Genomic DNA, 16,518 nt, shown 5'->3' on the forward strand with positions numbered 1-16,518 from the left:
GGTGTTTGAACGCTGCACACAAAAATAGATGTCGATTCAGCTTTCAAAGGGTTAAAGAAACTCATCACCCATAACATGATCATTTGTATGTCAATACCTCGACCTGTGATACTCTGAATATGTGACGGAAGCTTGGCTTAAGTTTGAGTTGAATGTGTTGCATGATAGCTGTTAGGAAAAACAAATAAAGGTTTTTCATATTTGAATATCAATATGTCACCATGTTAGGTCTTAGACGTGATTTCCTTAAGTGCTGACAAACAAGAAGCATTGCAACAAATGAATACTTGAAACATTTAACCTGTCTAAGAAAATACTTCACCCCGAAAATGACTATTTATTTATCACTAACTCACCACATGTTATCTTGAATTCTTGATGAAAACTTTGTTTATCTGGCATGCCTTTACAGGGAACGAAGAATCCGAAACAGCAGGCATTCTTGATGAATTTAGGTAAATATGGGGGCGTGATTAACAAAAGCAAAACTATACGAAACATCCGTTAACAAACTGTCACACAACTCGTGCAGTACAAGTCTCACTGATCTAGTCATTTCCTCCACCAACACTTGCATTTTCGCCAAAACAATACTACTTAAAACACTTCCACATACGAGTAGTGCACGTGCAACTGAACTCTGCTTGTTCATTCCACTGAGTATCCCAGGTGTGCTACTTGTCCTTGCACACTACTCATATGAGGAAGTGTTTTCAAAAGTAAGACTTAAGTAAAAATACACGTGTTTGGGGTCTGAGTTGTGTGAGAGTTTGTAAGAGAGTTTGTTTGTTTGTTTTTGGGATTCTTCAATCTCCATGGAGGCCTGCAAGAAAACGTTTCCTCCACAAATTCAAGGTAACAAAGAGTGCGTAATTTGTATACAAATGATTATTGTGCGGGTGAGGTAATCCTTTCACAGACAGATTATCTGTTAATGAAAGTATTCATGAGCTGCAACCTCTCCCGTTTGTTAGCACTAACGGAACTCATGTCTCACACCTAACTCGGTAATGAGTGTTAATATTCAAATATTAAAAATCTTCATTTGTTTTATTCTGCTCTTATTATCATGCAGCACACTCAACTCAAACTAAAGTCCTATTACAAAAACACAAGTCCAGTTGTCCAAACTAATTCAAGTTGCCTGGTCTTCTGCTGACCTCCTTCCCGCATTACTTCCCCTTTTCTCCCACAACTGTGTGTTGCGAAGGTTGGAGTATTAACAGTGATCTGTGGCTTAGGTGCCAAGACAGCACGAGGAACCATGACCACAAATTGCTCATCTACAGTAGTGCCAGCTCAGGTGAAAGCGCCTGCAGACACACTGATCAGATTTTATAGGAAGCACAAGCACCCCCAGACTGGAACTGTTAAACTGTGTAAAATATATGCTTTTGTGTTTATCATAAGTTCAATCAATCAACTTCATCTGTATAGCGCCTTTCATACAATGAACTATAGCACAAAGTGCTTTGTACAGCAAAACCACAATCCAACCCACGCACACACACACACACACACACACACACACACACACACACACAAACACAAGCGTGTGAATAACAAAAAATAAATAAATTATACTCATTAAAACCAGGAAATGCTGCCATAAGTGAAGAAACACTACAAGACTGGATAAAACCAAAAAACGATAAGAAAGATAAAAAAGTAAATTAATAAGTAAACAAATAAATAGATTAATAAATAACATGATCAAGCAATAATCACAATAAATAAATAGATGAGGGTTAATAAGTAGAATACGCAAACTGTAATGAAGAGGTAAATTAAAGGATAATGAATAAATATGATAAAAAAAAATGAAATAATAAAGTAGCAAAACTGTAAAAGAGAGAAATATATACATAAGTAGTTGATAAATAAATAAAGTTCAATTAAAAGCCAAACTAAAAAGACTGCTAAAGATTGAGAGCTCCAAATAATAAATAAAAAACCCACTGTATCATGTATTAGTCTTGATGTGTTTTGTACAATGGAATATACTGAGCTATGTAACTCTAATATATCAGCCTGGAAAGCCAAGATGTCTGACCTTGGCTCAAAGCAGGATTTGGCTTCAAAGCTCAAATAGCTGATGATGCAAGACATAACTTAGAGTAAGCTTGATCATCCCTTCAGCAGAGTTTATCTTTGCTCAGTCCCACATCCCCAGGTCAATAATGTTGACTCATCGACCACCCCTCCTCCTGTTGTCAATAAAGCACACTGTAGCCTTTTAGCTTCTGCTTCGGCTCCGTAAAGAAACACAGCAAATGACCCCCGAGGACTGCTCAAAATCCGGGAAAACAGAGGGCGATGCTGATGATAAAGCCCAATTCACAGGGCTCAACGTTGTGTATTTTCTTGTGGCGGTTTTCCTTCTAAAACTCACAAAAGTCGCGTTGGCATTTACCCAGAAGGATAAGATTTGGAGGGGATTAACAAGGCGGTGATTTGTAGGTGGAAGGACAGAGACTGCTGCCAAGGTAAAGAAAGAGAAATGATTTGGGCGCTCTTGCCCTTTAAAATCGTTCTTTTTCTGCAGTGATTGTGGCTTTGCTCTTTCCTAACATCGCTCTCCATGTTATCGATCGGCAAATCAGCTGCCTAATAGACAGGTAGTGCTCAACGCTGAGCGGGAAGGCTCGAGGTGAAAGAGTCACGTTAGCAGTCCAGAATATTGAAATGGACAATTAAGGCAGCGCTTCTTGGAAGAAGCCCGACAGAGGACAGCCTGAGAGTGACACAGGCCTCTGTGGGAGGGAGCGAGGGGAAAGATTATCGTCTCGCAGAGACTGAGGGGCTCACGAAATAATTCACCTGGAAATCAATTTCCATCACGTCTATTACAGACCATCGATGGACCGAGAAAAAAAGAGAACGAGAGAGACAGACCAAGAGAGACTCTCATTTCCCCTTTTTATCCTTGTTGTATTTTTCTTCCCTCTCTCACTGCCCAAACCATTTCCACAGCAGAGTGCACTGGCCACAAAAAGACATCTGCAGTCGATCATGATAAACAGCCCGCATCTCTCCCATTTGTTTCCCTAAAAACCACAGAGCCGCATGAGTAAAAGCTACAGCTGCTGCATCTTCATGGAATGCTCTCTGCATTAAATCATGACGCAAGGAATTAAAACTCGTGAAGGCAAACATTGGTGTAGACATCTTCGGAGTGCAGCTGCTGATTCATTCATGCCAATGTCTTTAAAGGCACTAAGGTTTGGATTTAAAAATGCATCCTTTTTGTTAGACAAACTGCAGAATGGGGCTGTAATGGAGAAGATAATCTTATCTTTACACAAAACACTGGATTTTTCCCAGAAATGATTCTTGTTAGGAGGCAAAAGCCTTGGATAGAACATTTAAAGCCTTCATTTAACAATGAAATTCTCCTCAGAAACCCAAACTAATGAGACTCAAATCAAACTATTCAAAAATTCTGGCTGTTGGCAAAAAGGAGACAGCTAATACCAGAAGTAGGGAAATGCTGTTTTCTTTTTCTACAAAATAAAAGCAGGTCATAAAAGCCCTCTTTTGTAAAAGAAGTGGAGTGGTTGACTGAAGGGAGAGCGTATAAAGAGCATCGGGTTTGCTACTTGTTTAAAACCTAAAGAGCCCCTCTTATTTTTAACGAGAGCTCAGCCCACCATCCCTCATTTTCCATCCAAACCACCAATTTCTCTAGTTTTCCCCCTGCCGAGTCCTCATTATCAACCAAAGAAAACAGAGCTGATGCGCCTGAGTGTGTGTACAGTGTGTATGGAGAGAGGAAGTGCTCTATGGGAGCGGAGGACATGAAGCAGAGGAAGGAGAGGTGATGGGTGTGACTGAAGGGAGGAGGGGGCTGTCAGCCTTTGTAGGTCAGTGTAAATGTTTAATGCTTTATGCTGATGAGCTGATGCTCTATCTGTCTCTCCCGTTCTCAGAAAGATGCGCCCTGTGCACCGCCAATCCCTGCCTGCCGCTCACACAAACACGATTCCCACACATTTGCAGGCGTAAGCCACCCGCTCCAGAGCCCCTGCTTATATTCTCACCGACCTCTCGGCACGCCAATTAAGCAGGTATGTGACAAGATGGCCAAAAGTGCCAATTAGGCCAATCTACCTCTGCTACATGTCCCCTTATACTTGCCTCCCCATCGTTTTCCCAGCAGCAGTTCCCACCTTCCTCTCCCCACTGGCGCTTAATGGATTTCCATTTCACCATCTCTCTCTTCCAACACTCCCATTTACCCCAGTTACATCACCATGGTGAGTCCAAATAATGTAACTTTAATAGGACCGCTTTAACATTCAGTCCAAAAGCAGGGGTAGCATTTCTGCTTTGAGCAAACACAATTATTTAGCCTGGTGTACGCATCATAATTGAAAGGCTCTGATAACAATGTTGCCTTGATGCATGCATGACATTAAGAAACTGGGAGATGGATTAGTGTTACACGACAGGGTGTAAGAAACTTGATTCAGTCTGTAAGGTTCAGCAGAGGGATCCCATAATGGCCTGTTTATCTTATCAATTAAGGAACCATAATCTTTTTTGAAATGAGAAATGTGGCTTGCCACAGGGCACAATCACCTCATAAATAAGGTACGTCCTAAATCCCCAAACCAATTTCTTCAATTTACCATACAATGGATTACAGCTTAATTTTAGTGATAATGGGAGTAGACACTTGAGGAAATTAAAACGGAGAACTTGAAATTTCATGAGTCATTTTCAAATGACCCCCCAAGGCTAGTGGAGAATCAGGTGGAGGAATTATTCAAACAACACACAGTTGTCTCTAGGACAAACACCGTTTAGTTTTGGAAATAGAGTGAAAGCCAAAGGGCATCGTTCGCCTTTTTTTTCTGTATGATCAACAATCATTTCAAACACTGGTGCATTATTTTCAACATGTAGTCATTAAGGATTCAGTGGAAGCCTGGCCGTTAATGGCTTTTAGATGCTGCCTCCCACACCCTACTTGATGGGGCATGCTTTCCATTAAAGTGAAAGTATTTTGGATGCTTACAATTTGATCATAAAGCCCCATATGTTGCGTTGTTATTTCCTCAGCTCCGTCGCAAACAAGCCTCCTCGCTGTTACAGCGTGGGGCGACATCGCTGCGTGAAAGCCGACGTGTCAAAATCAAAATTCATCACTGTCAATGATGGTAATTGGTGCTGAAAAAGGAAAGAAAAGCACGTTCTGTGCTACTGGGGTGATTAAAGGCATCACACAAGCCAGCATGCACAGTCTGTTACTTGGGGCTGCTTCCTTTCTTGCTTTGGTTTTAAATGTGGCCATATCTTATTGTTGGGATGTCAAAGAAGATCCATTACATCCCCTGTTAACACGGGACACACTGTGCATGGAGCTTTGGACAATGCATGGGTGCTGAATGGTGTTTGTGGAGGTTTAGCAGCCTGGCAGGGCCTCCAGCACTGCCTGGTGTGGCAGACAAGACAAAAGTGTGTCCTCTATACTGGGTGTGGCCTGGATTCAAACAAAGCCTCCAGTGGGTCAACGCCTAAGGAGAGAGTCTGTGTATGGATGGATGGATGGATGGGTGGGTGTATTGGGGACAACAGAGTGGAACCAGTGTGAGTAAGTGGCAGCAATGGGGAGCTGAAGGAGTAACAGTGGTAAGGCAGATGGATATATGGGGGAAGGGGGATGCATAGATATCTGGGTTATAGCTTCATGAAAAAAAAAAATATTGGTATTTTTTTCAGAATATGCTAGCAGACACGCAACGCCAAAATGGGGCCAAAAATGCATGTGCAACCTATATCATTGTATCATCAGCTGATCTGTATCGGCATATACTGAATATCATAATCAGCTTTTTTTTACCCCTTTGAGCCCACAAATGAAATTTCAAATTTTTCTGAGCACAAATCTGAAGAATCTTTTTTTTAAATGGTCAAAAATTTAGTTTTTCCCCACATGTTGTATCTAGTCTTGTGCCCATAGGACTAATTCTTCTATACATTTCATTCCTTTTACAGAAAAAACACTGGTCCCATATGTCCAAAGACTAAATATAGTAGACTCTAATAGGAAAATGCCACTATCTCAGAGAGTACAAGGAGAACAATCAGAATTTTCTCATGTGCTTGTTGTACATTTTGCTACAAAAAGTAATGCACCTGAGTTCGTACATATCCTTCGTGATCATGAGCCAATAATTTGGGTATAACCCAAGTGTTGAGGAAGGCTGCAGTCACATGACCAATGCCCTGACAGGAGTAAAGAAGGAAGGGATCCTGTAACGAGGCAGTTTAGGGTGGTAGACAGGAGACCTGTGTATACAGTTTTGTGAACTTTGAGTCATTATAAGGTATGCCGTTACCATGTTTCTTTACCTTAACCTAACCAAAGTACCTTAACTTAACCAAATCTAACCTCAGTAACTTGACTTGCCTAAACCTAACTTACATAATTTTATGTTAAGTTTGTAGCTTAACTTTAAATACGCAAAGTTGTCTGTGGGGCGCAAATTCGTAGGATATCATATAAAATGTTGTATGGGTATACATTACTCTTTGAACTCACGGCAAGTTTAATTTTCTTCATATATAAAATAAAATAAACACAATGTTGCATTTTTTTCTCACTTTTCAAAAATCCTAACTTGTACTCTATTTTTCAAGTACTTTTTTTTTTTTTTACAAATGAAAAAATTGTACCATACTTGCCCAAAGTATGTTTGTACCAGATTTCAAAACATTAGTCAATCACAAGAAAAGTTATGGCATTTTTTCTTATCACACTAAATATAGTCTTTTGACACAAATGGGTTAAAATATCATTATCAGTCGCATAAAACCAGTGTTGTACAGTATATCCCATGCTTCAGACATGTGGAAACACTTTTTACCCTGCTGAGAGTAACCCTGTGCCCCATAACACTTTAAGCCCCTCTATTCAAATCCGCAGCTGACACCATCGCTTTTAACTCCCATTTTTCTTCAGAGCGGGTCCATGAATGCAACACCACAGCCGCACACCGGGGGCAGGCCCGCTAATGGAGACCTCACCCCATGTCTCTCCCATGAGGCCGTCTGTCCAGAGGAGGAAATGGAGGTGACGGGGGGGCATTTAGCAAGGGAGGAGGGCGTGGGCAGTGTGTTGTGATTGGACTGGATAAGAATTCTGGGTCATGGACTCAGCGCTGGCCTTTTAATCGGGAGATGCACAGGGTGGGGGGGGTGGGGGGGGCAACACACCAGATGGGACCCCCCCCCCATTAGCACATACCTACTTGGCAGACCCGTTGACACGTGCAAACACACCCTTATCCCTTCACTGCAGCCCTCTGCATATACAGTAGGTGCGATCATGGGTGAAAGAGATTATATTACCATAACCTAGATATTCTAACCCCCCATGACCCACTGGGTTATGATGGAGGCGCTGCCCTTGGCAACACAACCCCGGCGGTCCACCACAGCGTCACAGCAGACTTTGCAGCAGCCACTCAGTCACTAGAATGACAAGAGCTGATGCAACAGCAGCTCAAATGACAAATTAAATATGAATGTGCATGAACCACTGCCCTCCTTTCATTGTTTCCCTCCCAGTTTTCTTCCTTTTAATGATCTGGGTGTATATGATGTGCTCATAATATTTCTGGTTCAGCTCCATCTCGCAGCCTCCCCCCACTCATTTCTCATTCCTGTCACTTTGGGCTCTTGTTTTGCTTTCTAAAGAGCAGATGCACCATAAAAAAAGCACCATTAAATTAAAATACCTCTGTGACAGCACATTTTGCCTGAGTTGCGGTTTGTTTTTCATGTAAAAAGAATGTATTTGAATGATAATGTCCTCAGTCTGCTTTGATTCGGTTATGTGACGCCCTGATGAGAGAGGAGGAGCAGGTGGAGGAGGGAAGATAGAGGGGCTGAGCTCTGGTTTGGAGCCTCAAGACCCATGGAATCTAGAGGAGGAGGAGGTGATCAGCTGCTGGAGCCACCTCCTGTACTCAGTGTTGGAGCATTTGCACCCCCTAGTGCACCTATTTGTCCTAGCAGAATAAAGAAAACACCTGAGCAGTTTATGGTGAAACAAACCTCTTGTGCAACCAGTGCTTTGAATGTTTATATTCATCAAAATGAGGAAATAATTAAGAATCTCTTCTTGTTAAATGGTGGTAAAGAATCTATGTGATCCCCCTTTGAGCCATGTAAAGAATCAAAAAGGTCACTGCCGGCTACAGCATATTAGATCAGGTGCAGATTCAAAGTTTCACAAGAGCAGGGCTTGAAACTGCATTGTCATGTTGGCAAAAACCGTGCTTTAGAAATCCGAATTCTCAGCAGAAAGAGAGATAAAAAGAGATGATGGATACATGGATACACAGGGGTGAGAAACAGACGCACTCTCTCTGAACATTAAAAGAGAAAAGAAGAAAAGTAGGTGTAAGGGGCAGTCATGCAGTGCTCCTGGCCTCAAAACACACAGACAGACACAAAAACACACACACACACACACACACACACACACACACACACACACACACACACACACACACACACACAGCAAACCAGCAGGTTATTACCAAGTGTTATCTGTTCGGTTTTCCTCCTCTTCTTCATGCTGTATCATGTTTCTCTTATCAATGACCTTCAGACAGAATCAGAAGTGTTTTGGATGGCCAGGACAACAAACAATACAGGGTTTATGTGTTTCTAGTATGAAGACAGAGGTAGTCACTTGAAGTTTAAGCTGTGTGAATCACACTTCAGTCCTTTAAATAGAAGAGCTGACTCACAGACTTATTGTCGTTTTACAAAAAACAAGCAGAAACACTGCAAAGTCCCTTTAAAATATCCAAACAACAAGCAGGCTGCACTACACAAGACACCCAACTCTTTACTTGCACTGATCTCGTTTTTTCCGAATCCAGTAACACAGATAAGATAACAGTGCACTTGAAAGAGCAGTACATTTACTTTGCACTTTGCAGTAAGCAACCATGAGATGGCAGCAGATGCAAAGAGTAGCCACAATCTGTCCACTCATTGCCATCAGTGCCAGCAAGGAAGGAAGAAATACTGGTAAAACCCTCCTCAGGTGGGTGGGGAGGGGGGCTCTTAATCACTCCATAGATGTCAATCTTATTCCCGACATCAGCATGACTGATGAAGTAAGACATGAAGGTGGGAAACATATGGAGTTCATTAACTGAGTGCAGGTGTCAATAGACTGTATGTGCTGTATACTAAATCAGTGACATTTGCCTGAAATTGTCGATATTGCAATATATTCTTTCCCTCATATATCTACTATAGATTTACACCATTCATCAACATATATACAGTCATGGCAAACCAACTCTAATGAAAAAAGGAGATTAAGTTAAACAGTATGGTGCAAAATGCAATAGTGCATCTCTATAACTTGACTATAACCTGCACACTGTAACATCTGACCAGTTGATATTACTTAAAATAATTTGATAATCTATTGCCTTGAAAAATAAAGGAAACATCATTGCTATTAATTTTGATTTAGGATTACTTTATATCTAAGTGAAAAGTTAACTTAAAAATTTAGCTGTATTTACTTTATTTTGTGAAGTTATTGCAACTTAAACATGACAAGTGGAATTACCTTGTTTTTTCTAATTTCAGTAAGTTAGTCTGACTTCACTTCAGTCCTCACAAAGAGCATTTTGCCCGTGATGAAGGTAGGAGATCCGCAAGTTCTTTTTTGTTTAGATGTTTAAAACAATACAAATATGACTGACTAGTTTGCAGCCAGTAGAATACAGATAAAGAGCACGGCAAACTTACTGAAGTTGCTAAAACTTAAAAAGAATGATTTAATTAAACTTACCCTATTTGAATTCCAACAACGTAACAAAATCAAATAAATATATAACTTTTACATAATTTTAAGAATCAAATATAAAGTAAACATAAAGTAAAAGTAATAGTTATATTTACTTATATTTTTTCGAGGTATCAGTGATTTGTTTTTTTAATAAAATTAATTCATCAGATTTTACATAGCAGTACTACGACTATGTTGTGAGCTGTTTCTAAAACCAGCTTTTTTATGGTTAACTTGCAGTGGAATTCATATTATCATGGTGTCAGTGCTGCTTGGAAACCTAAAATGAAAGTATCTTTAGACAAGGTATGCACTGATACCACAGTGGAGTCACTTATCAAGCTGATAACCAAAGTAAAACTCTATAAAAATGTATTTCTCAAATATTTAAGTCCAGTGAGGCAAACCTGATTTTCTACAAGAGTAAGAAAGGGGAAAGTATTGGCACTTGATAGCTGTTTTTGGAGGGTTTTTTGGGGTAACAGAGGAACTGCAATGCACCAAAACAGTTCACACATATGACTGGGAAACTGAAGCTGGCAGAGGACTTAAAGTTAAAGTATTCCTCACACTTTCCCATGTGCCTTTGAGCCACCTGGAGTGGCTTCCTCTTATAGGTGTAGTGCTCCTCTGCAGGGTCATTTACAGCAGGCCAGACAGAGGCAATGATACACAAGTCAGGAATATCCCAGACTAATGAGCTTGGCCGTGACACAAAGTTCGACGGGGCCTTGGAGATAAGAGTTTGCATGTGGGTCAGAAATCACTGTAGAGGAGAGGAGTGTAAACACAGCTGAGGTGCTGCCTGTATCTGGCTACAGCAGGAGACGGTGAGGTGGAGCAGAGAGAGGATAGTGTTCAGGCCTGCAGGGGGAAAGAGTGGCTTGGATCACTGCGAAGACCCTTGGTCATGTTCCAACCCAGTCAATTAAGTTACAGCAGTCTGTGTGTGTGTGTGTGTGTGTGTGTGTGTGTGTGTGTGTGTGTGTGTGTGCGTGAGAGAGGGAGAGAGAGAGTGCGATGCCTTCCCAAAAAGGAAGAAGAGAACATAACCCTGAGCAAGCAGACAGACTCCTGGCAATATTCGGAGCTGCCAAAACGAATACATGAACTCAATAAACATGCCTCTGGGCAACAATAATCTTACACAAGTCAAAGCAAAGCACAGCTGTTAATCAGGAGACGTACACTCGAAATATTTCATTTTAACAGGCACTTGCAGTCCAACTGAAATAAGCTCCCAGATTGATGGCATTTACATTCTGAAGACTTGAATGGCTACATAATGCTTAGCCTCACAGAAATGGAACCAATCAGCTGTGACAGCTTTTACATGTGCTCCTACCAGTGAATGTTTTTTTACGTTGTTATTATTATCTCCACAAAACAAGGAGGTTATGTTTATGGTCTGGTTTGCTTATTGGTTTGTTTGTCTGTTTGTCAGCATGATTACAGAAAAAATTACTGGCCAGACAGTAATGAAATTTGGTGGAAGGGTGCAGCACGGGCCAAGGAAGAATCCATTAAATTTTGGAGCGGATCTGATTTTATGCAATTTATTTTTCACTTCCATTAACATTGCATGATAAAGCATCTGACCTTGGCCTTCTATTGTTTTACTTAATCTTGGAGAAAGTCCAAGTTGTACTAATCATCACACAACACTGATGCATAACACACTGCAACTTGAATGTATATATTTGCCTCTTGAACGTAAATATTTGCCTTTTGGATATATGTATTTCCCTATTAAAGGTATATATTTGCCAATTAAATGTATACATTTGCCATGTATACATCTGCCACTTATATCTTCCTTTTGAATGCATCTTTTCCCTGTTTTTTGTCTTTTTCCTAACTGTAGATAGATAGATAGATAGATAGATAGATAGATAGATAGATAGATAGATAGATAGCAAATTTGAGAAAGTACTGGGAGAAAAGAAGTTGTCAGCTGCTTTCCTTCACAGCACTAAATATACTGCATGTTGCTAAGAAAATTTGCACTCTATACACAGCTTACTTTCTCATACAAACACACCGACATTTGGAAATAAACACTCACACGGCACTAAACACATACTGCTGAGAGTGTTTGCCATCTATACACGCCTCACTTTCTTATCCACACACATGCACACGTGGAAATAAACAGTCTTGGGAGCACATAGCCTATGGAAATACACCGTCATATCTTCTTTTGGACATAAACACTTGCACATACCGGCATGCAAGAACTGACACGTAAACCTCCAAGGCCCGGACACCTTGAAATGGATACAACACGTGCAGAAGATAGCTGGAATATTTATGACTACGATAAACACTAAAAAGTTAAACAAAAGTTACAGACTTAATGCCCTCTCGAAATGTATAACATAAGACAACCTTTATGACCATGTATGAGCTTTAAGCATGTTATATTTAAGAATTACATTTAATTTGCAGAGACTTAAAAATTGATTCATTACAGTCATTTTTGTTTTCATTTTTGGTCAACTCATGTTGCCATCCACGCTATCCTTATCGCAACATCCATATCTGTTTGTTGTTTGTTCTCTGGGTTTGATTTCCAGGCAACGCGCCTAAAGAATGCAAGGCGACAGGCAGCCAAATCACAAATCTTGGATGTCTTGAGTGTCTTGAAAACCACAACAAGGTCAGAGTTCTTGAGGCAGTCTCTGTACTTCCAATGAAAAATTAACTTTGACACACTTTTCTGACTGATCACCTACCATGTGCAAGTTAATTTCCACACAGACTGAAACCAAATGACTTCCTGGGTGGTAGGACATTTTTCTAAACTCAGAGCATTCTGGGGAAAAAAGGCTGCAGTTATGTCAAGTATGAAAAATCGCTAGTATGGTCCTTGAAACTCTGGTCTATTTTGTGAGCATGTCAGCTCATTAGCCACTTATCTGAGAAAGGGCTGATACAGAGGGTCAGGATGGCCCTGACTACAGGGAGGGGTTTTTTTTTGTTGTTGGACTGATAAATGAGGATGTCTCCAATCCAAGGCTGAGCTCCTGAAGGGGAGCCGGGGCCTCGCTCTGACCTCAAGGAAAGAGGCAGAGAGGAAGGAAGCCAAACAGGAGAAGGAGTGAAAGGGACATGACGGGGGGGCTGCTGGTGATAAATAGTTAAAGATAATGTGGGGTTGCTGCTTGCCTGGCCAAAAATAGAGAATCTCAACATTATTCAAAGAAACTGTCTTTAAGCCTTGAAGTAAATCAGCCAGCCTTGAAAAAACTAATGAGTTTGGTACAAAAAAACACTTATCAAGCATTGTCTTGGCTTCAAGGTCAAAGGTGATAGCCTCTACATCAGACAGAACAGTCAGTCAGAAGTCTAGCAGTCTAGTCAGAATAGTGGAAAAATGTCGATAGTGTTTTCTAAACAGCATCAAATATGTCACCGAGAAGTAAAGAAACAGGAAATGAAGCACATTTAAGAAGCTGGAATGAGAGAATTTTGACTTTATTTTTCTTATAAATTACTCAAACTGATAAATCAATTATCAAATTAGCTTACTATTAATTTAATAGTTGATAGCTAATTCATTAATAGATTGTTATTGCAGCTCTATCTTTAAGCCAGCATAAGGCTCATTTGAAAGATGGAAAAGAGAAGAAAGCCCTCTCCTTTCATCAGTTCCTTTCGACTGTCAGCTGTCACTCAGAAAGTCCAGCGGAATACGAGGACAAGATGTGCAGAGGTGAAGGATTTATGTGTAGTGACTACTTATCCACCAGAAAGCTGGATAATATTGACCGTAGAGCTTATCATTTAATATGAATGACACCTACACTCTTGGGAACAGAAGGCTAAAGAGCCAGAAGCTACCGGCCGTAACCCTCCCATCCTGATTACTGCACAGACTGACCTCCCAAACCAGACAGCAGATAATTGCATCCTCTCGCATTTGAAAGTCACATTAAAGGGCTGATAATGGAGTTCTGGCTCAGAAAAAGAGAGGATCACTGGAGCGGACAAATGGAACAACGGATCTGTCTTTGGCCAGGGAAGGAAATTGGTATCTGCTCGATTCATAGCTAAGCCTACAAAAGATGTCCTCTCCGCTGGCGTGCATTGTTAACGGTGCATTGCTTTTTGAAAAGGGCCAAACTACCTGTTCTTTGTTGAATGGGGGGCGCTTGAGGAAAATGCCGGTGTGCAGATAAAAGGGTCCGCTGGTGATGAGACCCATGCAGCTCATAGCAGAATGTGCTATTCATGTGCTGTCACGCACTGCGACCGTGAACTGAGGAATATGTACTGTCTGACAACGCAGATGTGACAAAGGTCTAGCAAACGGTTGACAAAATCGAAAAAATATCTTGCCCCACTAACTCCTAACCCCCAATATTCTTTCATTGTCAGATTAAAATGAGGCACAACATATGATTCAAAGGCTAAAGGAAAGAATGAGAAATCAAAAAAGGTTCACAGCTAAAAGACAGAAACAAAACAGAGAAATGTTACTGTATGTCCAAACTACAGTCTCAATCGCCCCCTGGTGTCTGTCTGCAGTATAGGTCATAAAGCCCGCCTCTCCATGTTAGTGAATCGGACATAGGCCAAACTAAAAACTCATAGTAAAAAGTACACGCCAAATTAATTTTACCCAAAGATGGTTTCTGTCACTAGGTTATGGCCTTAATGTTTGTTCAAGTGTTTGTTTTCATGATAAGCTCAGTTTTAATAAGTTATTCAGTTCCATCAAAGGGGGATTTTCTGCCATGATTGACAGCAAAAACAATTTTGCTTATTCTAATTTTCTAAGAGCTTTAATTGACAGCATGACTGAGATCAGATCCGCTTGACTGACAGCTCCCTTTCCGCTCAAGCAACATCTTAAAGTTTGACCAGGATTTTCTCAGACTGTTCGTGCAGTTTCCTACAAAAATTAATACAACAAAACTCATGTATATCCAGCGTAATCACGAGTTAGTAATTCATGTATAATCTGCATGACCTGTAATTACATGACCAATATACTGACAGTGGCAAACTAAGAAGTCGCCCCGAGTGGTCTTGTGAGGCAGGTTGTGGTGGTGGATGGGTCAGAAAACTTCTCTCCCAGGACTTTCCCACCAAGACTTTTGTCAGAGAACTGTGTGAACTTTGCATCATTTTAACGCATGTCCTCACTGTGTTTCTTTTCCTAAACCTAACCACATGAATTTTAAGTTAATTATGTAACTTTACGTATAAGACCTAACATGATTTGTGGGGTGTTAATTCATAGTATATCATATGAACTGCTGTGTGTGCATCCTCAGAAGATATCATACGAACTGTTCTATGACGATACGTTGATTTTTACCCCATATTTTCACAAAAAGAACTTGAAACACCATATCCAGTTGGCTGAACCTGATCTGGTAAATGTTTGTCTGAACCCAGCTAGTCTGGACCCAGTAGGACCCGACATGTTAGGGCTGGGTATGCACAGTTGAAGTGGAATTCAAGGTGGTTTGTGTGAGCTGTGACTAGAAAGGGCACCAACCACAGGATTGTGTGACAGTCGGTTACTTATCAACACAATTTAAATTCTACGTACCATCTTTAAAAATAATAATACCTCAAAATGGTAATTTCATTAAAGCAGCATAAATACTTAACACGAGGAGGGCAAAATAGGACAGGACTGGTAACAACAAAAGTAACAGACAGGAAATTTCACCCTCGTTATTACACTGTAGTCTGAACCCCACCTGGTCTGAAGGCTTTTCTGGGATGTGTTGATTTCTCCTTCAGCAGGTGCTTGTTTGCTCAAAGAGGAGTGTTAGCCGTTATAGCAGTTAATGAGATCCCCAAGGAAACTGACGCTGAGCAGGTCACAGACTGCTGCAAGCACCAGAGCCTTCATCACCGCACCATGCATGACCTCTGACCCAGACCCTACCCTTATCCTCGCCACATAATCTTGTGAAAGTCTAAAAGCCTCACTTGATGGTTGATACCATACACAGTGGTGCACAGGTGTGTACATTTTGAACAAACACCAACACATATTTGTTAAGGACAAACAGGGCGATACATAGGGCTGTGCCGTTTTTGATTTCCCAGCTCTGAAGTTGTGCAACACTGCAGGCTGCAGGGATATAGTGGGTTAACTGATACTGTTGGAAAGAAAATAAAAACTTTTTATCATATAAAAAGTAATATCCCATTTCAGGTCTGCAGCATGGCCATAATATGACAATTTAATTGTTGCTGTTGCAAGAAGTACAGTGACACAGATAGGCCTGACTGGTTGTACTCTTACCAGTAACAAATCCACTAAGTATGAGCAAGTACACTATTATCTGTACTTGTTCAACTAACCTAATTATCTGTATCCATATCGGTACCAACAGTGGGGTTTAAAGTGGGTGTGGGTGGACCAGAATGACAACGATCCTGCATGCAGAAAACAGGGACCCTGGAGCTGATGCAGCTAAGTGGAATTCAGCAATCATTTAGATTTTTGCCTTTCCTTCGTGACAATATTAGCCAGTTGACACCAGTAAACAATTAAATACTTTTACTTCAAAAAGTACTCTCAATGACTGTCAAAAACATTTGTGCTGCCATAGTTGGTCCTCTTTCTGCAGGGAGCTTGACGCAAATGCTGCATTGCTGTGATAAATTTACTGTGGCAGCCCTGATTACACTGCAGAAAATTACATACACAAAACATGTAT

At 40.7% G+C, this 16,518-nt stretch overlaps 1 protein-coding gene across 13 annotated transcripts in view; it reads right to left on the reverse strand.

Moving 5' to 3' along the window:
- The window catches only part of agrn (agrin), a 355,349-nt gene that overhangs the window by 251,179 nt on the left and 87,652 nt on the right, over positions 1-16,518 (reverse strand). The window lies entirely within an intron of this gene.

This window comes from Plectropomus leopardus, chromosome 9 (assembly GCF_026936395.1).
Source record: "Plectropomus leopardus strain MGB_pleo_1.0 chromosome 9, ASM2693639v1, whole genome shotgun sequence".
Taxonomy (NCBI): domain Eukaryota; kingdom Metazoa; phylum Chordata; class Actinopteri; order Perciformes; family Serranidae; genus Plectropomus; species Plectropomus leopardus.